The sequence below is a fragment of the Dermacentor andersoni genome, chromosome 4, assembly GCF_023375885.2.
Source record: "Dermacentor andersoni chromosome 4, qqDerAnde1_hic_scaffold, whole genome shotgun sequence".
NCBI classification, from domain to species: Eukaryota; Metazoa; Arthropoda; class Arachnida; order Ixodida; family Ixodidae; genus Dermacentor; species Dermacentor andersoni.
In genome coordinates, this window is record NC_092817.1 from 207,355,169 (window position 1) to 207,380,294 (window position 25,126).

Genomic DNA, 25,126 nt, shown 5'->3' on the forward strand with positions numbered 1-25,126 from the left:
AAGTGTTCAAAGCGCAGACAGTAGAGAGGAGGCCAAGAATTTCAAATTCCTGCCGAACAACAGCCTAGATCAATGAAACACCGGGCGCCGAGGTCTCGGATTCTCTATCATCGCGAAATAAAACACACCTCACCAGCCTTACACTAATACTTTTTGTTTTAAAGTCTGCTCTTCATAGGTAGCTAAAAGAACGCTCACCGCAGGCGTTCAAACCGAGTTTGGCGAGCTAGTACTCATTCATGATCGAGGCATCCACCCTTCCACTTCATTTACGCTGAAGTAGACCAGTATCCTGGCGCCTGGATAAAATTTCTTATTTCTTATAAAATTTCTCCGCTTCGAAGGCCAATTCTTGTGCCCTTTACGCGGATTGTGCTCGACCTACTTGTCTGTAACATTTCACGCATAGTGCCAATCCTAGACGCCACTTTCGTTAGAATAGCGAGCTGGCCATGGTTACCATCGAAGTGACCTAGGGCACGTAGGTTGCCCTCTCGTTTGCGTAGAATGTGGCCTAGTGCGCATGATGAGGGCAAGGAATGCGTGTGCGACGGAAAGCTCTGCACCTGTTTCAACCATCTCACTCGGAAGCTACAGCGAAGCTTCGAGGGATACCAAAGCTTTCACCTAATGAATCCACCGTATTTTAAGACCAACAGGATACGTCGAGCTTTTCTTCAATATATAGGTGTACATCCGACGTGCCTTTAGAAACTACATACATACATACATACATACATACATACATACATACATACATACATACATACACACATGCATGCATGCATACATACATACATACATGCATGAGTGGGCATGGGAGCAGTGACAACGGCATGGCTCCTAGACTTCGTTTTTTCATCGTGCAGGCAGTGCTGTCGAACATTGTGACGTCATCCTCGGCTGCACCCTGTGGCTCGCCGATTGATCTTGGCCCGGCGGCTGAATTTCCCGGAACTTCCAACACCGACAGCTTCTGCACGTCTGGCTGTGGTTATCCGCTCGCCGAGTGGCTCGTCCACAGCCATCCAGCGTCATCGACAATGCCATCACCACCAGCACCGGATTTAAGAAGCCGACGCGAATGCTTTCCCTTCAGTGGGCATGGGAGCAGTGACAACGGCGTGGCTCCTATACTTCGTTTTTTCATCGTGCAGGTGTGTACGCAGTATTCTTTACACACAAAAAGGAGCGACGATCGCTATTTGTTACTGTTCCCGTGCCCACGGGTTTGCTGTGATATTGCTTGTGATTGTTTTTCGATGGTTCTCTTGCTATTGCGCTCGGGTGACATTGAGTCGAACCCGGGTCCTACAACTCGCTCCGAGGTCCTCCTAGATGTAGATATATCCTACCAGACGATCCATCTGATCAAATGAAGGTTATGTTTCAGCTCCTGAAAGAGGTACACTCTCGTATGCTGCAAACCTCGAAAGGTCAGGCTGAAATAACTGCGGACATTAAAACCATTAAAAATAGTCAAAAGAACATCGAATCAAAGTTAGCTGGCATGCACAAGAAGCTGGATGAACTCGGAGAGGGCCACGAAATTTGACAGCATTAGTCAAGAACTTTCATGCTTAAAGAAATCAATGGATCAGCAGCGCAATCGAAATGATTCTCTGCAGTCTCGTCTTGACGAAGCTGAAGATAGATCACGCCGTGACAACTTAATCTTTCGGGGTATATCAGATGCTAAGGAGTCGTGGGCGGATACCGAATCTAAGCTATTGGAAGCATTGACTGAGGTCGTCGACTCGTGCTCTGGTACATTAATCCAGCGTGCACACCGCCTGGGCATTTTTTCACATGATAAGTGTCGTCCTGTCATAGCCAAATTCACCGAATCAAAAATGAAAGAAAAGATACTCTCCTTGCGTAATGAATTCAAATCAAAAGGCATCACTATCAGTGAAGATTTCTCGCCTGCAACACGCTTGGCTCGACAAAAACTGTTTGAATTCGGTAGCACCCACGCTGGCCCTCGCTCTTTTAAACTGCGATACAACAAGCTTTGCTTCAATAACAGATGCTTTATGTATAACGCAATCACTGGTACTGTCGACGAGGTCGTGACACGTGGCGAACATGGTGTGCAGGGGACAGTGACCGGTGACACTGCCAATGGGATTGTCACCCGTGGCGAAGCCAGTGGATTACATACCGAGTCTGCATCGCAAGTTGTATCATAGGGAATCGCGAGGGGCAGTGGGACGTTATCTAATGTGTCTGTCTTTTATACCAACGTCAGAAGCGTTCTTAATAAACACACTAGCTTATCTTCCGTCATTGATACATGTAGACCTCACATTATTGCACTAACAGAAACCTGGCTCCCAACGCACGTGTCTGATTTTGAAATCTTTCACGACGCTCATCTTTACTCGATGTATCGTTCCGATAGGACGGCAAGACGTGGCGGTGGTGTTCTGCTTGCCATTTCAAAAGATATTCCTTCTACATGCATTCAAATCTGCAGCGAGTTGGAGCTAGTTTTCGCTTTGGTAGTCATCAATCATCTGAAAATAATCATTGGTGTGTGCTACCGCCCTCCATCCTATTCGTCCACATTTACTAACGAACTCCATGATGCTTTAAACTTGGTTCGCATACGCTATCCTACATCACCACTCTTTATACTCGGAGATTTTAACTTTCCAAGTATCTTGTGGACTGCTCAACCACCTTATTCATCGCCGCCCTTGTCCCAAGCTAAAGAATTCTTAGATCTATGTACATTGTTTTCGCTAACACAGTTGGTAACGCAAGCCACTAGGACTGCAACAAGTACTGCAAATACTCTAGATTTAATCATAACCACAAATCCAGAGCTAGCTACAGATCTAACATATCTGCCAGGTATCAGTGATCATCTTCTGCTCAATTTCGTCATTAATACGCCACGTCCTAAAACGAATAAAATAAAGAAAACCATCCTAGATTACAAACGGGCTAACTTTGCCGCTATTAATAATGAACTATCTACATTTCTTGATCATTTTCTTTTTAAATTCCATACCCGCTCTGCCGAAGAAAATTGGCTACTGTTCAAAACGAAGGTACACCAAATATCAGAAAAATATATTCCTAAGCGCGTCGTCACCTCTAACCCTCAAGCACCCTGGTACAATTCATACATCAGGCGACTATCTAACAAAAAGAAACGTCTGTTCCGTCTTGCGAAACTTTCACCTTCTATTGATCGATGGTCGACATACAAGACTGCTTCCGACACATACGTAAGAAGCCTGAAACTTGCAAAAAACAATTTCTTGTCTTCTACTTTACCATCTATTTTGAAAACAAATGTTAAAAAGTTCTGGCGCATTATACACCCTGCACACGACCCCTTAATTACATTGCAAGATACCTCCGGCAACATAATCCCAAATAACCTTTGTGCTACCATACTGAATAGAACATTCACTGAAAGCTTTTGCTCTATCACGACAGTTGATCTTCCAGATATGCCGCATCACAGATTTTCCATTATGTCACCAATAACTATCGATGCTCCTGGCATTGCTAAATTAATCGAGTCTTTGAAGCACGATTCATCTCCGGGGTGTGATGAAATTAGTTGTAAATTCCTAAAAAGTACCTGCGCTTATAGTTCTATTATACTAACAAAACTGTTCCAGCAGTCGCTCGATTCATCAAGCCTCCCTAACGACTGGAAAATCGGGAAGGTGGTCCCACTCCACAAATCCGGTAATAAGCACTTGCCTCAAAATTATCGTCCCATTTCACTCACAAGCACATGCTGCAAATTACTAGAACATATAATTTTTAAGCACATCGCCACCTTTCTTGATGATAACTGTTTTTTTTCTTCTGCGCAACATGGTTTCCGTCAAACATACTCCTGCGAAACGCAGCTACTCTCATTCACTGATAAATTGCATTGCATTCTTGACCAGTCATCTTGCGCCGATTGCATCTTTTTAGATTTCGCGAAAGCTTTTGACAAAGTATGCCATCAATTGTTGCTTTATAAATTAAGTCATCTTAATCTTGATCCACATGTCTTTAGATGGATTCAATCTTTCCTTCTCAACCGCTGGCAGTTTGTTTTCACTAATGGCACAACCTCACCGCTTACTAACGTACTATCTGGTGTACCACAAGGATCCGTCCTCGGACCCCCTCTATTCTTAATTTATATTAGTGACCTTCCGTCCACCCTATCTTCTGCCAGCCACCTTTTTGCTGACGACTGTGTCATTTTCCGCGAAATACGTAACCTCAACGACATTAATACTCTCCAGACCGATCTTAATTTGGTCTCTAACTGGTGTAAAACTTGGAAAATGGAATTAAATATTAACAAATGTAAGTTCATACGTGTTTCTCGCTGCTCTAACACTCCCCCTTCTTATTGTCTTAATGGCATTCCTCTTGATTCCGTGGCATCATATAAATATCTAGGCGTACATATATCACAAAACTTAACATGGAACGCCCATACTGAATACGTTACCAATAACGCTAATCGCATGTTAGGGTATTTGCGTCGCAACTTCTCTGCTGCTCCTTCGTCCTTAAAACTCCTACTCTATAAATCACTAATACGACCTACACTTGAATACGCATCATCTATATGGGACCCTGGGCATGAAAATCTTACATATTCTCTTGAACTTATACAAAATAACTCTGTTCGCTTCATTTTTTCGAATTACAACCGTACTGCAAGTATCACAGCCATGAAAACTAACCTCTCTCTCCCATCTTTAAAATCTCGTCGGAAAATCAGTCGCCTCACTTTATTCCACAAGGTATATCATCACGTCACGCTACATGACGATTTTATTTCACCACCGGAATGCATCTCCCATCGCACTGATCATCGGCACAAGGTTGGCATCCAAAAGTGCAAAACTAAAGCTTGTTTTCAGTCATACCTTCCCCAGACATCTGTCGAATGGAACCGCCTCCCTCCCGATATTGCAGCCATTGAGGATAATCAAAGATTTCGTGATGTACTAACAACCTTTGTTTGTTTTGGAGAATGTTGAAATTATGTTCTAACAAAATTCACTGTATTGTATTTATTGTCTTTGTAACCTATATTACCCACTCCCCTCTGTAATGCCTTTGGCCCTGAGGGTATAATAAATAAATAAATAAATAAATAAATAAAATACATGCATGCATACACACATGCATACATACATGCATGCATACACGCATGCATACACACACGCATACACACAGGCATACACACATACGCACACACATACACACACACATACGCACATACATACATACATACATACATACATACATACATACATACATACATACATACATACATACATACATACATACATACATACATACATACATACATACATACATACATACATACAAAGGCAAGTGTCAATTCAAACGTCCATATAATACGCGACTGGATTTGAATACGCCTGGCCTTCGTAGTTTATAGAGTCAAGGAGAGAAGGCGTAGTCCAAACGTTTCCTGTATTGCATGCCCAAGAAAAAGTATTAGTTCCGCCCAAAACTCGCGGCATTGATAGCGATTGCAAGATATTAGTTCTACAGACTAAGCTTCACAGCTTGCACATGCGTGAAGAGATCTCATAAGATGACCGCAAGCACTCGCTGTCACAACGCTGGGGTCATAAGGAGCGCCGACAGAGGAGAGCGCTCGTGCGTGTCCCAACGCGAACTTTTTGTGCTGCCGCTCACTTCGCCATTTCAACTATGTCTCGTCCCCGAGAAACTCAGTTTGCTCGAATGCGACACTTGGTGTTCGGCAAGACAGTGTGCATGAAACCGAAAGCCAACGCGGCTCGGATTTCTCTCGCACCGGCAGCCTACGAAGCTGCCCTGCCCCACATACGGGGCGCGAGCCGCGTTTGCGCTTCGCCACGCAAGCAGCCGCGGCCGTTCTCGAGGGGGAGACGCTGCTCCTCGTGCCCGACCTTGGCGCTCTTCAGCTTGACCGCCAGCGTTGGTCGCGTCACCGCACCCCACCAAGCCAACATACAATTCAAATATTTTAATTTATTTTGTAGCATCAGCCGAAACGTGCTTCGACCGCTGCAAGGAGCTGCTTAATTTGTAGCTAAACGACGCCACGGCTGCATTTTTCTTGGCCTGCAAAGCAGCACAATACTGATATGCAATGTTGTGTACGAGCATATTATAATAATACAAACTTAAATGCATCCAAATCTTTCAAGTATTTACAAACACTCAGTGCAGTAAACGAAGTTGCAGACTACAGCAGAAATATAGAAGCAACATGACAGGCAATGATAGGAATTATAAAAAATACAACTAAATGTATATCTAAATACGTCCTTCCCAAATTTCTGCAAATCTAGCGCGCCAGTTATTCTTCAAAAAATAATTTCACCCCAAGGGAGAAATGCTAAAAATGCTTAACAAAAGAAAATTTAGTACACTCGAAAGTAAAAGAAGTGCAAGAGCTGCGCATAAACGAAAATACTAAACATGCTTACAAGTTTTAAGTTAAATTACAAGTCAGACTGGTAGCACAGAAACAGAGAACAGCTAAGTATACAAGTACTACTAATCTGTAAGCAGGTTGTAAAAGTATGACGGGATATGGCTTAAGATTAATTACGTGCGACATTTTCTTATTTAAGTACATCTTCTATTGTTTTTTGATCATATTAATTGTATTAATATTTTGAAAACGCAGTCGTCTTTGCTGATTTTACACGAATATAGCGCATCTGGATCGGCTCTCTTGTAAGTAATTAAAAAAAAAGGGTGCTTAAGCTACTTGTGCATTTCGCATGAACACAAAAATAGTATAATATGGTATCTCTCCATGCCGGAAAGAAGCAACGAGAGTCAAGAACTAAATGTGTAATTTAATAAGTATAAATAGCCGTAAACACTCGTAAAGTGCGCGATATTTTCCTACCGGCGCCATGTACCAAGTATGCGCTACATACACGCGCGTCCAGGATATCACTGATGGCCCCACATGCCCCGCGTTTTCGCTGCCCGCGTGGAGCTTTCGTGCTTTGAAAGACACTGTCTTCTTTACTGGCCTCAAACAGGTTTGGTGTATCTGGGAAATGTGTTGTAACGACTTCAAGAAAAAATTTCAGAGCCGTTCCACTTTATGAAGGTGGATGATCAGCGGAGCTGCATATAACTATAAAGAAAATAAAACAACAATACAATATAACATAAATATGCACGTTGTTATGTTTACTTCTGGTTGCGTTTATCTCGTGACCACAGTAATTATATAACTTCATGGTCGCTATGATAGACGTCCAGGGGCTCTGTGACGACACTGGAGATGTTCTTAACGAACGTTCGGTCTAAGCACGACCGATGGCGCCCGGTTTGCCTTGGTGTAACATTGAATGCCGAACTTTTCCAAGAGAAACACCAAGAACCATTTTCCGTCGGGACAAGACATATCGACGTTAAAGTCACCCACGTTGACGATGGCATAGGCGTCGACCCAGAGGATCAACCCAAATGTGTCGATCATAAAGTCTTCAAGGGCCCTCTTTGACATTCCGGGACGAATGTATAGGGCGGCGACAACGATGACGTCCCCAGTCTGTACGGCGAACGCGTCGACACACTGCACGGCAAGCTTGTCGTCGGCAAGGCAGAGGACGCAGCGGCCGGGCCGTCGCTGTTTGATTTGATCACCACGCATCGAACTATGATCCATCACCGCTTTTGGCGCATCTGGCCTCAAACACAGCTGCGACACATACGCTCACACCATTTTGCCTTATGCTTAAGCTATTTTAGCTCTATAGACGCCACTATCGTTTTTGCCTACGCACATCACGAAACGCTGGACACTAGCCTAAGACAGCTACGCTGTAAAAAGGAAGCGTCGACCCCTGGTTGACGCTAATGAAGACAAATATCTACGTAATAGTGCGTGAACTACGCTACTAATAAAATACGAAATGAGTGAATATTGAACTTGAAGAGGTGATAGAAAGAGATAGCATAGACATATATATTCAACATATTCTCAATGAATCAATCGAACCACCGTATACGCCGACCTTGTCTTCTATAACGTCGGTACTTAGTTGATCCTTTCTTTTTTTTTTTATTTCTTAATGTGTTTAAACAAGCCTGAATGATGTTCAAGTTCCTTTAACCCGTGATTAGTATGGGACAAAGGTAGAAACCAGGAGAACCTTTGCATTACATTATGGCGTGGTTCTGAAGTTCTTTCATTAAAACTTGAGAAAGCAATAGTTGCTTAATAGTAAACATTGCGAATAATTTGCAATCAGGTTAAAGCTCTATAGTTGATTAAACGGCTAAATTTTATGCTCTAAACAGTTAGTTTGTATGTGTGCCATATAGTGCGTTTTCCATGTGGCGAACTCTGATAAGAATGGTATCTTCCTGTTTGCTTCTATTTGCCCCTCTATATCTCAGCAGATCATGTCAGACGAAAACACTGCATCGAAAAGTGCAATAAATGTTCATGGCGGAAGCATCTGCCGGAATTGGGATAATATTTCGCAATGCCTAGCCAAATTATGAGTTAATTTGTCCATGTGATTATTCTAATTGAGGTTTTCATGTAATATTGCTCCTAATGATATAATTTATTTTACAAGCTGACTTTTTTCAGAGTCGAGATATTTATTTAGATTACGGCCTACGTTTTCCTGTACCGATGTGACTAATAACATATTTGATTTTGTAGCGTGGATCACTAAAGATCTTCCTGCGCTCCATCTAAAAAAAAGTTCATTAAGAATGTTATTGGCTGTGTGCACAACTGCATCAAAAACCATGCAGTGTACAAATAGGCTAGTGTAAACTGTAAATTATTGAACAGCGTGCACGAATTCTCGTCGCGTCCTTTACCTAAACATTGATCCCTCACGGCTCGCCCTCACGGGCTGATCGCCTCACTCGCCGTCCTCGACGCGCGGGTCGCTTGCTCCCCTCGAGTGCATTCATTGCTTGGTTCGGCGGCGACGCAAGCGCGCCGGGAGAGCCCGCATAGCCGCTGCCGCACTGATGCGCGAGCACAGTCGCGGGCTCCATTTCGTTCTTTCTCGGAAACAGTATTACTTGCGGAGGCTTATCAAACAAAACGAAAATGTGCACGTTTTCGGATGCACACAACTACAGCACTGCGCAAAAAGCGTAGTACACAGTAAATGGACACGGATGTCGCTTTGGCATATCTCCGCTTCATCTGTTACTGCATCCTTCGTTTTAGTGTTGCGTTAGTTCTCTTCCCAATAAATGCTGTCACAATTGCAAGTCACAACTCTTAGTCGTCATTACGTCATTACTCATCGGCTTATATGGTATTATTTTGTTATGGCTATGATGAGGAACAATGTATTTTTTTGTTTAAAACGCGACAACCAACGTAGTAACTTTTATGGAAGCTTCGCTGTGCAGAGCACGGAGCATTGCGAAAATCGCATAATCCTGATCAGTCTTCATAACCCTTGTGCATGTTTAGTATGGGAATATAAACAACGCGGGACGCTACCTTGCAAATCAGAAAGTGAGCAGTGGCGGGTGGAAATGTTTCTGCTGGCACCTTTGTAAAATAGTGCAAGAGCGTTTGTAACAGCGTATAGTGTTTTAGATGGATAAAGTTTTCTGGTTCTTATCGGTGTTAGTAGGAAATAATGTCTCAGCTTACACAGGCTGCTGTGAGACCACGTGCCAATGGACGATGATTAGGTAGTGTTGGCGCTTTTAGGAAGCACTGGCTAATCATTTTCCCATAAAAAGAAACAAGGAAAGAAAAAGAAGGAAGGTTTATTATTATCGTCAAGAAAGTAACACTCTGAGGCATACACAGTGTCCTACGTAACTTGAGCCATTCTTTCAAAATATGCAAATGCAACGTAGCTGCACACCACCAAGGTAGTGTTATTTGCCGTTGCTTGGACATACTCAAATTATTTTTGCAATCCGCTTAATTACATAATTACCTTTAATTATTTATTATTCCAATTCTCAAATACTACATTTACACGAAAAGCGTCAAGGAAATTGTAGAGGAACATAAGAAACTGCCGATACAGCCTATTGTTGCTCAATACGCGCTGCATATAAGTGTCTTTCCGAGCGTGAAATAAGCCCACGAATACACGCACAATTGCCGCGCTGCTGGCCGCTCGAGGCACTTTGCGTGCATTCTCGGGCAACTTCCGCGCTCGGAAAAAGCTTTATGTAGCACTTATTAAGCATCAGAAAATTGTATCGGTAGTTTTTCATGTTGCCCTACAATTCTTTCCTTGACACTTTTCATCTAATTACAATATTTGAGAAGTTGATTAGGAATACTTATCTAATTACGCGAAATGCAAGATGTAATCTGAGTATCTCCAAGCGACGGAAAACCACATTACGTTTGTCCTGTGCACCTACGTGGCATTTGCATATTTCTAAACTTTGGCAAAAGTTACGTTGGATATCCTCTATACATAGACCCCCACAACTCATGTAACAGTTATGAAAGGGAATCATGTTTGAAAGATCAGAAATAGATATAGAATTGGCTAATTCAGTGTAACAAAAAGCAATAACAGGAAAAAAAGTATGCAGGAAGTCCACAGGAGCTGTCTAAGTATGCCTAAGCATACCACTAAATTTAGGTTGGCCCACCCTCAAATTTAAGCTTTACCAACCCCATATTCTAAGGAGCCCTATGGTTATGCATAAATCTGAAAGCATTCTCTCTGATCAACCTTTTTTTTTCAACTGTTCTTATCGCTAATAAAGCTACATTAGATTTACGATTAGACTATCATAACGACTAAATGTCTAAGTTCGCAAATTAAGCAGTTTTGTGCAGATACAAGGCCTCACACTTCTCGCGTGACCTTTTTCTGGTGTACCCACCAAGGAATGCTTACGCAGTAAGAAATAATTAAAATAAAATAAAAGCGCGGAGAACGTTGTGGCAGATTAGCGGATATTTTAGGTGGAGATGTATATACAGCGTGTTCACAAATGTGTGCGCTAATATGCTATAATGCTTACCGCGCGTTTTCTTTTATTTTGTTTAATTTGTTATTTACATCCAACCGATATAAAACAAGAACTAAGGAAAAACTGAATAAAAGAATTGTCAAAAGAAGGAGAGAATGGCGTACGATCCCACTCTAGAATTTCATTGTGCTCACTGTGTGGAACCGCGATGGTATGGTATGATGAACTTTATTCAGGCCCTGAAGATTGACGTTAAGTTGACGCAGGCGGCTCCCACGTCGGGACAGTAAGGTTTAACCGTACCGCCGTCTCGTGGGGCTTCTGGACGGCCTGTACTTCATGTAAAAGAACTCCACTGTGACGGACTCATCGCCACCAGTCTCTTTCCTTGTCACAGTCAGTGAAGGACACAGGACACTGCCAAAGCATGATGTAATCGCATTTTTATGCACAGTACACGACGTCCGGTTCGTCCGAGATTATTGTATGATGCCGCCCATCAAAGAAGCTTCTTGTGTGTTTTGCGCACATTCCGAATTAAACAAAATGTTCTTAGCGGTCTCGACATACTGGAATAAGTAAGAGTGTGAGCAGCTGTGCAGGAGTCGGTATAGCTTGGCACCAAAAGATAAGTGTGTTGGCCTACGAGTGTCCTTCCCGAGCGTGGGTCTTGCGCGCTGCGGTAGCAAGAATAGTGGACGGGTTGATAAGTCTGGATAGCAAAGCGGCTTTGCGGCTTACCACCAGAGTGCGCAAATACCGCCGCGGTTCCCGTGCACTAGAGTCGACATAGATGCGCGTCGTCTCCTCCGCGATGGAGGCACGCGGAAGGAATTATCGAGGTAATCCTCGACCAGAAAGTTGACGTCGCCGCGTAATGAGGGCCGCCAAAGGCAAGGGTGCCGTCACCTGCCGGTTCAAAACAGCTTGCGCTCCTCGATGTCCGGCAGAGCGCGTCCGCGACACGTGAGTCCAGAGTTATGGATGCGCTGATCGACCCGCGTACGCCGGTGCTTTTCTGTGCGCTGCTGGCCCCATTAAGCGTGTCCTTGCAGCTGGTTGACTGCTAGGATACCAGAGCGCTCGTCGTCTATAGCAGCTTCGCCGCGGTGCCTCGGTGCATCCGTAGGCCACGTGGCGTGTAAGGACAGCTGCCCGACAGGTCTTTGGCTAGTAGTGTGTTTCGGTCAGTTTAGGGAAATCCCTGGACCGAGATTTTGAGAGTTTTCTCGAGGAAAAAAAGTGTTTTTTAATATAACAAGATCCCCATGTTCTCATGTTCTCCGCGTTGCGATATGCCGCATGCAATGCCGTCTGCGTCGGCTCTACGGAACGCTAAATACTATGTGTGGAATGGGAAGTCATCTTTATGTGCCCTAACGAAGACAACGAAGCTTGGTCCGGCTTTCGGAAACTTTTTATCCGACTTAGGAGAGCGCGTAAAAGTCACTAAGATCGGTCTCTTTGTTCATGCACAACGCCCTGATGCAATTTGATAACGCTGTGTCGGTAATAAAGCACTTGCTCATCTCATTGACTAAAGTGAGCAGCGAAATGAAGATGTTGCATGTGTTTAAGCTGCCAAACGACTCATTCGATTCAGTCTTGCACCGTACCATTTATTTTTTTCTTTGAACAACTTAGCTAAACTTAGCTGGGACACACTATTTAATAGTGTGGTTGTGGAGGTGGGAAAAATAGAATGAAGACGGCTTGTCGGCATTGACAGCATAAACCAGTGCCTGCTTTTTTGTGGGATCATCTTCATTACATCATTTGCGGATAAGTGTGCCTGATCTGTGGCTGTACGGTAAAAGAATGCCACTGCAATTACCATGGACTGATCACTGCAATTAACAAGTATGTGAAACAGGCTATTCTATTGTTAGGCATAAAGATAAGACAGCCTACTACATCATTAAAATCTCCTCTATAGTTGGGTATAGGTGCTGAGAGTTCACTGTAAAACGCGGCAAGTTCGACGCGGTAGCCCGTGGCGAGGTGGAAGACGACCATTTTGTTTCAGGTATTACACAATTATATAATAATCCACTTTCGAAGACCCACTAAGCACTCTTTGAGGTTCCTAATATTTCAACACTTAAAAAATCCTAAGATGATGAAGCCTCGCGGAGTACCCTCCTATCAAACATGGCCGTGGAGACGTAATGAAATCATTATGCTCATGCAGCGGTATTCAGCGGTGTATTAAACGCTGAAAATTGAGGAGCCAGCAGTTCGACAAAGGGGCTTCGTTACGGGAGCAACCTTGGCTTCGTTTATTGGCTTAGTCCCCCATCTCTAATTAGAAACGCAGAGTAAAGTAGCCCAGGGACTTGGAATGAAAGCTGCTACTCATGCTTTTGAAAACTTACAAAGCAGCGAAAACAGCTTTTTTTTTTCAATTTGTAACTTAGAAAGCTTAAATTTCATGGTAAGTTTTCGAGTATGGCTAAAGACTTTCTCCGCCATTTTCACCCCCTGCTATTTCTGGAATACGTCGATTTGTCGGCTGGTTCTACCACATTGCCATACTAGACGATACACTGCTATGCTCTAAAGCACTTCCATGATCTCAGAGTTAAAGTAAAATATATTCTGAATAGTTCTGAAGAAACCAGCATGAAATGTGATATGTAAGAACATCAAAATTATTACAAGATCAAGGCGAACACAAGCTGCCTCTTCCATTTATGTCAAAAACAACACGCTGAAGTCCATTTATGTCCTTCTCGGCGCTTAAGACACCACGATGAATGTGTGCCAACTAGGCGAAATTTCAATTCTTCTCCACGTTGATGGAATGTCGTGCGTTATAAAGGTGAGCACCATTATTTCCCATATGGATAATATGGATGATAAAAATTCGTAGCAGCGCACACTCGCCCAACTCGCCCAATCCGCTGCCCTTGTGCAGGGGGCCATGTCATTACCGGCAAATTCGCGGTATTCTTTAAAAAAGGGTGTGCAATGATTGCGTTTTACCAGTAATGGCACATGGGGCCTAAACTTGTAGGTTAACAGATAAGCTTTAGAAGAAGCTAGGAACCACGCAATGAGCGATGTAACCAAAAATTATATGCGTAACGCTAAGAGGTAGGATGACAGCGGTGTGCATTATAGAACAAGGGGGGGGGGAAGTCGATATTCTAGTTGACAATAGGAGTGCACAAAATGGAGCAGGGCATGTCATCTGATGCTTAGGGCAGACAAGCAAGGGCCTATTGTAAATGGGTAATTGGTTTCAAGAGAAGGGAACCGCAGTCGAGGACGGCAGAATGATCAATGCGCCAGACGGCACAACGCCCAAGACGGTACAATGCCCAACGCTAAGATGGCCCAATAAAATTAAGAAACTTGCAGGCATCTGATGATCTCAGCTGGCGCAAGACATGAGCAATTTAGGACCTTTGGGAGAGGCCTTCATACCGTTAACATAAGAATAGGCCGCTGCTGAAGATGATTCCTTATATTTCAACAGTTTTTCCGCTGGCTTATTTCAAACTAAGTGTTTGTGGTGCCGAAAAGAGGCGCTCTTGACTAAAAGTTGCATTTGTCACGTTCCTTCATGACTATGTGCCGTCTGCGTGCTTATCATGGAGTCGCGGGTTCCATTGCCGACTGCTAGGGCCGTCCTGCGATGATGATGATGCATAAGTGTACGCAAGCACGGGTCTACACGAAGAAAGGGCGTTGAAATCACTGTTGCCATGTTCATCTGGTCATGCGCATAAATGTGAACTACTGTCAACCACCCATCCCATGTTCTATTGCGAATTTATCGTTACGAGTTCGCGGAACGAGATGTGGTTCTGATGAAGACACGTTCGTAAATCAACGCATTTTATTTGGCATGAGTGGCAATATGGAATGATCACTGCAGAAGAACATTCGAAGTTTTTCGCTGTAATATACGTATATACCAGACTCAAATAAAGATGACAGAACTGAAATTAATGTCGCGTTACCGGCAGAGAGAGGCAGCGATGCTCTTTGCTTTTGTCGAAGCACGTTTCCCATCCATTCCAGTCAATGGGTAGCTGCAGTATAGGGCCCGGGGCGCTGGTACGTCACGCTAAGGTATTGATTTCCCTTTTACACTTGCCGAGCTATAAAACCTAAATCTTAAGCAGCTACTCCGAGGTGGTGTTTAGGGAATAAGACTAAAACAAACAAAAGCCGGCTGCAAAGTAGGAGCGCACCGTGTATAATTTACGAGTGCATCTGCAAGACTGAACGATGGCAGTGGGAACTCATTGAAAGAAGCCAAACTACCACAGAGGGAAAACCCAAAATCAAAGCACCGTTCTCTCCCCCACAGCTCTCCCCTGGCGAGGAAAGGCAAGGAGGGACTGGCGTCGAGCGAGACTTGGGAACGCCGGCGACGTGGTTCCCCCGAGGCGTCTTTCGAGATTGATGCCGCGTGGCGCGCGAAGTCGGTTTAGTTTTATCTTCGCCTCGTCGTTTGACGACGGGATAAAGAAGGAGAAACGAAGGCAGCAAAACGTGAAGCACTACCAGTGGAAGCAATACGCATAGCGACCTCAACAACTGAGGGGCCGAAGAAAAGCAGACTTCATCGTTTCTTGCTTGTGGACGCTTTCGTTGGCAGCACCACAGGCGGTGCACATTGTGTGTGGAAAGGCGATCGAGAGATGAAGAGATTCGTACGCAATCACAAAAAGCAGCGAAAATAGGGGACAAAATCAGAAGCTAATATCGACACTGAGCCGACGACACTTGTGATTTTATTTTACGTGCCATGGCGCGAATCATTTATTCTATGGTGCCTATTGATTTATTCTCTTGAGTGCCCTGGCGCCATACTATGCTTTATTTGCCTTCCAGCTGGGTAAAAGAACGGTAATGAACTTACCGGCAGGACGATTAGCGGGAAAAGCAATATTTATTGTTTCTACATCAGTGGCTCACTAAAGGACCAATATGTTCTGATGTCGAAGCGAACCCCATACGTTTCGTAATTCTGCATCCGCGGTCAAACAAACGATGTGTATATGTTATTCTGAAAACAAATGATCCAGCTCTAATTGATGTCTGTGTGCATATGCGGATAATCTAATTTAACCAACACGACATTAGTGCAACTACGTCGAGCACGACAGCATTGTAAGATAAGTGCATATAAAAAGAAGTGCAGCGCCACGAGATAGCTAGGTGTAACACAACTGCATGGACACCCACTTGCACTTTTTTCTTTTCTTTTCTTTTTATGGCTGGAATAGCAGTTAAATGCTGTAAACTGGTTTTTCCTTGTGCGTCGTTCCGTCTATCCTGATGAGCTGGCGAGGACATTGGTGTCACATTGTCGCAGTCAGGCAGCATTGTCATCTCCAGGTTCAACACCGCTTTTCCGTGGAGGAACACAAAATACTTTACCCATAGCCAGCACTAATAGGTTAGAAATCATTCACGGCTGCCACGATATGCATTTGGTAGTCGGGCGCGAAAACTACTGCGCTGAGGCGCAACAATATCGACAGGCAAACGGTTATTGCGCTGCACGCAGGCTCTGGGTGGTATCCTCGGTGCTGGTATTTCGGAGGCCAGAACAAGCAATACTGTAGCGTACGAGGATCACGTTGTGTGCGTTTCACAGAGAACAATGACAATGATGAGTAACAAACGTGGCACATAACCACGATGGAGAATGCGGCATTTGGTGCAAATCCTGTCGAAAGCATTGACAAAGCCGTACGTCACCACAACAGCTCCACATACGTTTTTATGGTACATAACGTGGATCACGGCCGCCAACTGCTCGATTTATCGGGGCTACAAATGGACGAGGCCTGCCGGTAGCTCCACAGCACGGCACTGTTGTGAGTTGTTGAAGATAGCGGCTGTGCTTCACACGTTCACGGCGTGCGAGCAACGAATTGTGATTTGTTTTCTATGCAGCAACGCACGAACGCCCATGGAAATCCACAGGGAAATGCAGCTCACGTATGGGGAAAGGTATGTCGCTTTGGGAAGTGTGAGTTGGTGGTGTTGTGAGTTCGCAAAAGGCCGTCAAGACTTGCATTACAATGATCGTTCGGACGAAGTCAGCCGGACGGATTCTACCACATAACGTGGGCATGCCGGAAGATAGACGTGGTACCCGTTATACCAAACCCGAGTGCGGAGCAATGGGAGGGAGTGCTCTCCAGCAATCGCCAGGTCGACCAAGAAGGTCTGATTCGGCGAGCACAACTGGCAGCAGCATCCAGCGGAGCCCTGGACTAAGGGCAACCGACCGTTGTGCTAAAAGATGGACGATTCCATCTGAAGACCGCAGAAGACCAGCGAATCTAGAGCTGATAAAGTTTTTCACTCACTCGCTCACTCACCACAGGGACAGATCAAATTTAGTGCTGCGGTGGGACAAACGCCTCAACCGGTGTGGAAACTATGTGGAAAAATAGTGTAAGGTACGTAGAACAGTATTAAGATTTGTAATTACCTTTATGTACCTTGTACTGTTGTGAGTTGTTGAAGATAGCGGCTGTGCTTCACACGTTCACGGCGTGCGAGCAACGAATTGTGATTTGTTTTCTATTCAGCAACGCACGAACACCCATGGAAATCCACAGGGAAATGCAGCTCACGTATGGGGAAAGGTATGTCGCTTTGGGAAGTGTGAGTTGGTGGTGTTGTGAGTTCGCAAAAGGCCGTCAAGACTTGCATTACAATGATCGTTCGGACGAAGTCAGCCGGACGGATTCTACCACAGGGACAGATCAAATTTAGTGCTGCGGTGGGACAAACGTCTCAACCGGTGTGGAGACTATGTGGAAAAATAGTGTAAGGTACGTAGAACAGTATTAAGATTTGTAATTACCTTTCTGTACCTTATTTTGGCTAAATAAAAATGATGGGGCAAACACTTTGATTCGCCTTCATAATTCCTGCCGTACAATAATGGCAGTTCATACGCCAGTGCCGCTTCAAAATCGATAAAACGGTTTCGATGTGTGTTTCAACAATCAAGCGTAGTTTTACGGTGCGGGTTTATCAACCGACGCCCTTTTTTAAGATTATGTTGGGCAGGAAAAACAGCTCTTGCATACACCCCAATTAGCTACTTCTTTACAGCATGGCGTTCTATGTAAATAGGGCACAACCGGAATATTTCGTTTATTTTCCGCCTGTTCATTTTCAGTACTGCTGTCTGCGCGACCCCTTTTCAGCAAACCCTGTGCCACAGAAACCGGCGAGGCCTTCTGTATCCCTGCTGTAGAGAAAAGTTCAAACTTATTCATTCATTGCATCGTGCAAACTTATGATGGCACGAGTTTTTATTTTTACAGCGTCACCTAGACACAGGTTGCCAATGCTCCTTATTGTATTGTTCATTGTTACGCGCACCTGAAATGTAGAAATAGTTATGTAAGGAAAACAAAAGTGGACAGAAGAGTCACTGCCCTGCCACGTTCTCAGCAGCAGCGCGTTGGGTCAAGCATGGTTCGTGTATGCATGGCACGTTTGAAATTGAAGGCGAGCTGAAGCTTCAACTTGGAACCAACTGCGATTCTCCTACTCAAATGCATGAAAAGCATGAAAAACGCACAAACGCTGTTATACAAAAGCTGCTGTAGCAATGTGAATGGAATTTCTTGCATTTCAGAGAAAAGATAAATTCTAGTGACTCAAGGAAGCAAAATTTCTGTTTAGGATCCCAAGTTTTGTTCAAATAATCAAGCCAGAAGCTTACCAAACTCTAACCCTCTACGAAAAACAGATATCGCCGCTCTGTGAAGCGCAGCTTTTGGGGCATATAAGGCGGACAAATTGGGTATATGAGTATACAGCTTCCGCAAAATTGTTGCAATGTTTAGGAAGTTTGTGCGCAAGTCCTACTCACAAATTAGGGGCGCATTTCAGAGTGGCCTATAGTACGTAAATTTAGTCTGCTTTAGATATCTTACCAGGCGCAGTTCACCTAAATGTGATATTATATTTTAGTGCTAAGGTACAGAGGTGAAACCTGAGTACTTTATTTTTCTTTTTTCTTTCCTTTTCTTGTGTTGTGATTTTAGACAATATTGATAAAAAAGTGACGTCTTTCATGAAAAAATTATGCTTTCTACATTGAGTAGACTTGAATTTATTTTAATGCAGCAAGCCTATCAAAATCGGTGCAGTTGTTGCCGACAACGAAGTTGTATTAAGATAGGAGTCACCCGAGGTAAAGCTTTCAATTAATAAAGCGGAGAGAAGCATAAACCGGTCAGCGGTCGAGATCAGCAAGAGTCGTTGAGTCTACTGGTGGGAAATAAAGTGGGGAAGAAATTAATTAAACCGGGCTCGTTACAGGAACAAAGAGGTTTTGCTCGAGATCTTCTATCTAAATAAACTGGTATGGAGAGGCCATTTTTCTCGGTAAGCAACGCAACATGTTTAATGAAATCTGTTGTGGATTTATGATGAGATAAGCTTTAAATTCACATATTAAATTTGACCACTTTTGGGGCAGTAAAATGTGAAGTCTTTAGAAAGGCCATATCTCTTTTTGGTGTAGACTTTCAAAATTGTAAAGTTCGCGCTTCAATATTTTTGGAAGCTGCCAATTTCCGGGCAATAAAACATTCCATCTAAAGTAAGGTTTTGCATCTGAGAGTCACAAAAATTTACCTTCTCTCAAAAATGCAATAAATTTAGTTCTAATCGCTTGAGTGGTTGTGTCATAAAAAACATTTCGGCGTTTTACACGTACTTGAATGGGAGGAATTGAAGTTGGCCCCAAGCTAAAGCTCCCTCTGAACACTCGAACTGAAACACGGGACAGTGTCTGACACGACAAGGGTATGTCGCTTTGCCCCGTATTGTGCACGGTGATCGTGGTGTGCAAGCGCGTTGTCGCGTGGTTATTTTTATATTTCGTGCGATTCTTCTACGACATGTAAAAAATGATGGCACAATCAGCACACGCCTAAATACTGCCTATTGGCACATCTCCTAGAATGCTCCAGAATTTCAATGTTATACATCTATCTCTGTATATAGGGCTGACGTAGTTTATCAAATAATCTTGACGAATGGTGTAAGTAAAGATATCGGAACAATTGTGTGATTTGGTGCAAAAAGTGGCCAGCATCATGCTTCAATTCGTGTCATCCTATAGCGCAATCGACTATTTTCGAACCTTGGTTAATGTTAGCTGGGACGCCTTGTATAACAGTTTTCTAAAATCAAAGCCGTAACCCGCGCCTGGCTTGCTTAGCGGCTAAGGAGTTGCGCTGCCAAGCCTGAGGTCGCGGGATTGAATCCCGGCCGCGGTGATCGCAATTCGACGGGGTGCGAATTGCGGGACCTGTGAGTTCGGGCTGCAGTAAAAACGTGGTGGTCAAAATTATTCCGGAAACCCCTCACTACAGCGTGCCTCAATCAAATCGTGGCTTTGGCACGTGAAATGCCAGAACTCAGTTCAGAAACCATAGCTCAAATATACGAGCAAAATATGCGAAGCAACCATACGGTTACAATGAGGCCTGAGCTCAAACTAATGTAAGGGAACTTGCAGCTACAATGCGATTATGCCATTGTAGTTACACGTTCTAACAAATTGAAATACCATAATAAATTTTCAACGAAAAACACCGTGAAAGCAAGAAGTGTATTGAATGTGCTCCTACGCAATTTTCAACTGGAGTAAGCTGGGTCTCTTTCTCGCCGTCTCCCACAAATTGGTGAGCCCAGCCATGCCAGGGTCAACGCACCGGCTCTACGAAGTCCACAGTGACGTGGCCTAACGCTATCTGGCAGCCATCTCGCAGTTATAGGGCGTCCGGGAATTCTACATCGACATGCCGGATATCTGGTTCATCCAGCTAGAAAGCCCCTTCCGTATTAACAAGGTTCCAGGCTCCGGTTGCCACCCTCAGGGCCCGACTTCTACGAGGACGGCTAAATTCAGAGCGCCAACTACTGGGGCACAAGCTAAGGCACAAGACAGGACACGGCGCCAGTTGCAACTGAATGTCTATTCGAAAGACTAGAGACCTCACAAACCCGACATGTCCTATGTCATCAAACGTCATCCAACGACACAAAAGCAAAAATAGACAAAAAAACGAAAAAGACGACTATTCATTGGTGTTATCCCCCAAAAAAATTTGCGACTCGTGAGGTTGTATCTAGAAAAGATATTTCCGTGTCACGATGTGCTATACAAGCATGACTGACACACCCTGCCTCCTTTTCCCCTATCTCGTGGGCCTATACAACTTCTCTTGCTGTTAAGTCTTTGTGCTTATAAAGAAATGTAGTATTTTCAAACTTAGGCGTGCATTTTCCTTATGAATTGCAGTCTCTTACGTGCATTGCCAGATGTATGTGCGCAATCCTTTTTGTGGAATTTGAATGCTCCTTCAGGCTAGTGTTAAGACATCGGCCAATTTAGCCTCCATATGTTTTCCCGCACGAGAAAGGCACAAAGTGCACCAAAGAAGTTGAGCATGAAGCGCACATGCTTGCTTCATTAACACTGCAAACATACCAATTGCTTACACAGGTAGTGCAGCTGCTCGATCTTTGACTACGCCTGCGCACGGCTGAACATTGGCGGCGTTCTTCGCAGAGCCAACACTCGTCACAAACGGCGGGCTGTCGCGCCTTTGAAAGACCTCAATTTATCTCGCCTGTCAGCCGAAGTGAAAGATAAGAGCCTTTACTGTGAAAACGCACAAGCTGTCCATGCCGTTCCGTGGGATTGTTCCCAAACCGATGCATGGTGTTATGCCGTTCTAGTTACCTCCAGAAGCAGGTGGACTCACTTCAAGCCGCCGGCCCTTTCGCGATTCCGAGTTCCAGTGCACTTGTTGACTATCCAGCCAAGCAGAACCCACAGGGCTGTACTGCTTTCAGCATCGACGTCGAGGACTGATATTACTCGATTCCACATGAACCATTGTTAAAAATTGTTCAGGAGTGCATTGTTGTCGACAATGACGAGTTGCTTTTTGTAACGCCTCTGTTATTTCTATTGAGTCCTTTCTAAGTTGTTAGGTTTTTATTTGCGTTCCACGCTTGTCGCTTGGGACGGCAATGTTTTTGGCCAGAGATCTGTAGTATGTATAGGGTCACAGCTTGAACCAACAATGAGCCACATTTCTTGTCTAAGGCAGACAGGGCAGTTGAGAAAAACTTTTCTGGTATCGTGCGGCAGATTCTTCGGTACGCTGACAATTACCTGATTCTTGTTGAGGGAGGTAAGTGCTCTCTGCAGATGGTGAACATATTGAAACTTTTCAAGGAGGAATGAATGGGGTTGAAATCCACGTGTGAAACGGCAAGGGACTGTAGCATTCAGTTTTTGGACATGCAGTTTTACTTCGAGACTGACCGTGTGTGCTGGAATTAGCAGTGCAGATCCAAAAATCAAATCCTGGACTTTCGTCCCAGCCACTCCAAGCTGATCAAGAATGGTATTGCTATGTCTAGCCTATGGAACGCTTTGTTGAAGTTGTGCCACCACAATGTAGGCAATAGCATGTCAAGGAAGTAGCCCGGGTCCAAATGGCGGGGTTCCCAGAGGCCGTCATATCTACGTCGGCGAAAAAATTGCTCCAAGGAATAAATAAATAGGGACTGAAAAAGGTTGTACACGAAGCTAGGCGGACTAAGAAGGAAAACCTGGCCTTGATCCCATATGTCCACTGATTATCGCATAGGCTGCAAATGTTAGTGTTTGGCTGTGGCGTGATTGTCGCTTTCATTTGTTAAGAACAAGCTCGCCACCATTTGTTCAGTCGTGCGCAGGCGTAGTGAAAGATCAATCACCTGCACTACAGAGGTAAGCAATCAATCTGGTTGTAGTATTAATCATCCAAACAATGTCGTTTCATGCTCAACTTCGATGGTGTTTTCTGTGCGCGTCTCGTATGTAGGCCAAACTGGCCTACTTCTTAACACTATACTCGCGGAGGACTTTCTGTGGCAATAAAGTGAAAGCTACGGAGGCAAAGCGCGTTCAAGTGAGAGCGTTTCCAAAAATAGTCCCATGTTTTCATCCACGTTAGTTTAAGCTGGGGAAGAGAACATAAACACCACCTTATTAGCAACTGTTACGTAAGCTGAAACACACCACTGAATGTAAAAGTTTACGTATATTGCAGTTTTTCCTTTCCGCATCTTGGCAAACGCGAACCGTCGCACGTGAAGCTGCGTCGATTCAGCGTCTGTTCCGAGCAAGCAAGATGCCTGTCAAACGCTGGCTGACTACTTGGTGCCGTAAGACATGTGAAGCAGCCACGCGCCTGTAGCATTCCCTTCATTGCCACAGAATGTTTTCTGCGAGTTAAGGAGCATTCGAGTTCCACAACAGGGATTGCGCACACACATGTTGCAATGCGCGTAAGAGACTGCAATTCACAACGTAAATGCACACCCAAGTTTGAAAATACAAGAGTCCTTTATACGGAAAAAGATCGAACAACAAGAGAAGTTGTAGAGGCCCACGAGATAAAGAAAAGGGAGCAGGGTGTGTAAGTCATTCTTCTATGGGGCTTCATGACACTGAAATACCTTCTCTAGATACGACCTAACACGTGGCAAATTTTGGCGTACTAACACGGAGTAACAGTTCTTTCTTGCTTTTCTGTTTACTGTAGCTTTTATGTCGTTTGATTGGGCTTTGTGACATAGGATATGTCGGGCTTATCAGGTCTCTAACCTTGCGCGCGTTGTCGACCCGCATCGCCTGCGCCCACCGTGCCGATCGTGAGCACGCACTGGCTCCAGCACGAAACCTTTGCTCGGTCCGTGAGCCGCCCTCCCAGCTAAAAGGCAGCTGCGCGACGGCTCTTTTCAAAGAATTCACTGAGCTCAACGTAAGCGCTTGCGACAATACTACGGACCGCCGCTCTCGTTCCTTGGATGTTCCTGCAAGCTGTCCGCGATCCGTTCGGGGGCACCTCACTCATCACCTTACTCCCACCGGCTCCACTAGACGCAAATTTCACTCTGGCAGGCCCGGCGACGCCACAAGTATAGCCTTCTCGATGCCTTCAGCGACCACCGCAACCCTGATGCTATCGGCATTCGAGATTTCACCGCAAGCAGCAGCAGGCGAACGTTCCGATGTTCTGTGCTCGCACATTCCGTGGATGCATGGTCTGCCGAAATTTGGAGAAGCCAGCTCTGCCACTTGGTTTCTTCAACTCATGAATCACGTTTACGTCAACAAAGTGACTGACCAACGCTTGCGCTATATCCACGCAAGTCGTGAGCTGCCGGAGGGTAGTATTTCGGAGCTGCGACTTCTAGAGGCCCGAGCATCTACGAGAACCTGCGGCAGGTCTTGATTTCACACAATGATATCACTGTGCTGGCGCCTCCCTCATGACCTACGCTGCCAGTGCGGCCCGAAACATCTCTCTCGGATTGCGGAACCCGACACTACCAACGACTCCCACTGCCGCTACCAACGACACTACGAAATAACGCCACTACCGCCATTGCATGCTGTCCGACGACACCGTCTTTAGCGTTGTTTCCCTGAACGTTCTGGACTGTCGACATGCGCCAAGAACCGGCCAATACGCACTCCTCTGGCCCATAGTTTATTCGCGCTTCGCACCAGGAGGGAGGCCCTGTAGCGGCGTGTGTGGACGGCTCACGTGCATGTAGCGCGAGAACAGGCTAGCGCTGTCGACCTGAGCGGTTGCGGCATCAACCGGCCCCCAGATTCCGCGGTACCATGGCTGGCAGGTCTAAATAAACCGTGGCCACAGCGGCTACCTCTGCGCGCCACATGCCACAGGTTCATTTTTGTTTTCTTCGCCGAACCTTTTTAATTTCTCTGCGATCTTTCTAGAGCGCGCGTGGCGCCATGACGAACCCTCCGGGACGAAACTTGGACGCGTTTGGCGCTCTGGTTTGCGGAGTGCGCGCGTCATACGAAATGCCTTTGAGGCGAGCCAATTGAGCCAGAGGTCGGCAGAAAGTTGGAGTAATCAATAATGGTTTGACAAGGGATGTTTCTGGAGCGCAACACTCGAACGGGATACTTGTTTTCGTCCGGGCGAGGTAAAGTGGTGCAAATAACAGCAATTATAAGTAAGCGAATGCATAAGTGTTGATGACGGTGACGAAACTAACGAAGCAGGGAACTGAAGGGAAAACTCTACAAGATTATCGCGCACAAAGTTATTTCTAAACATGA

General features: G+C 44.8%; 1 protein-coding gene across 2 annotated transcripts in view; it reads right to left on the reverse strand.

Annotated features, from left to right (window-relative positions):
- The window catches only part of LOC126538488 (FMRFamide receptor-like), a 1,022,731-nt gene that overhangs the window by 29,808 nt on the left and 967,797 nt on the right, over window positions 1–25,126 (reverse strand). The window lies entirely within an intron of this gene.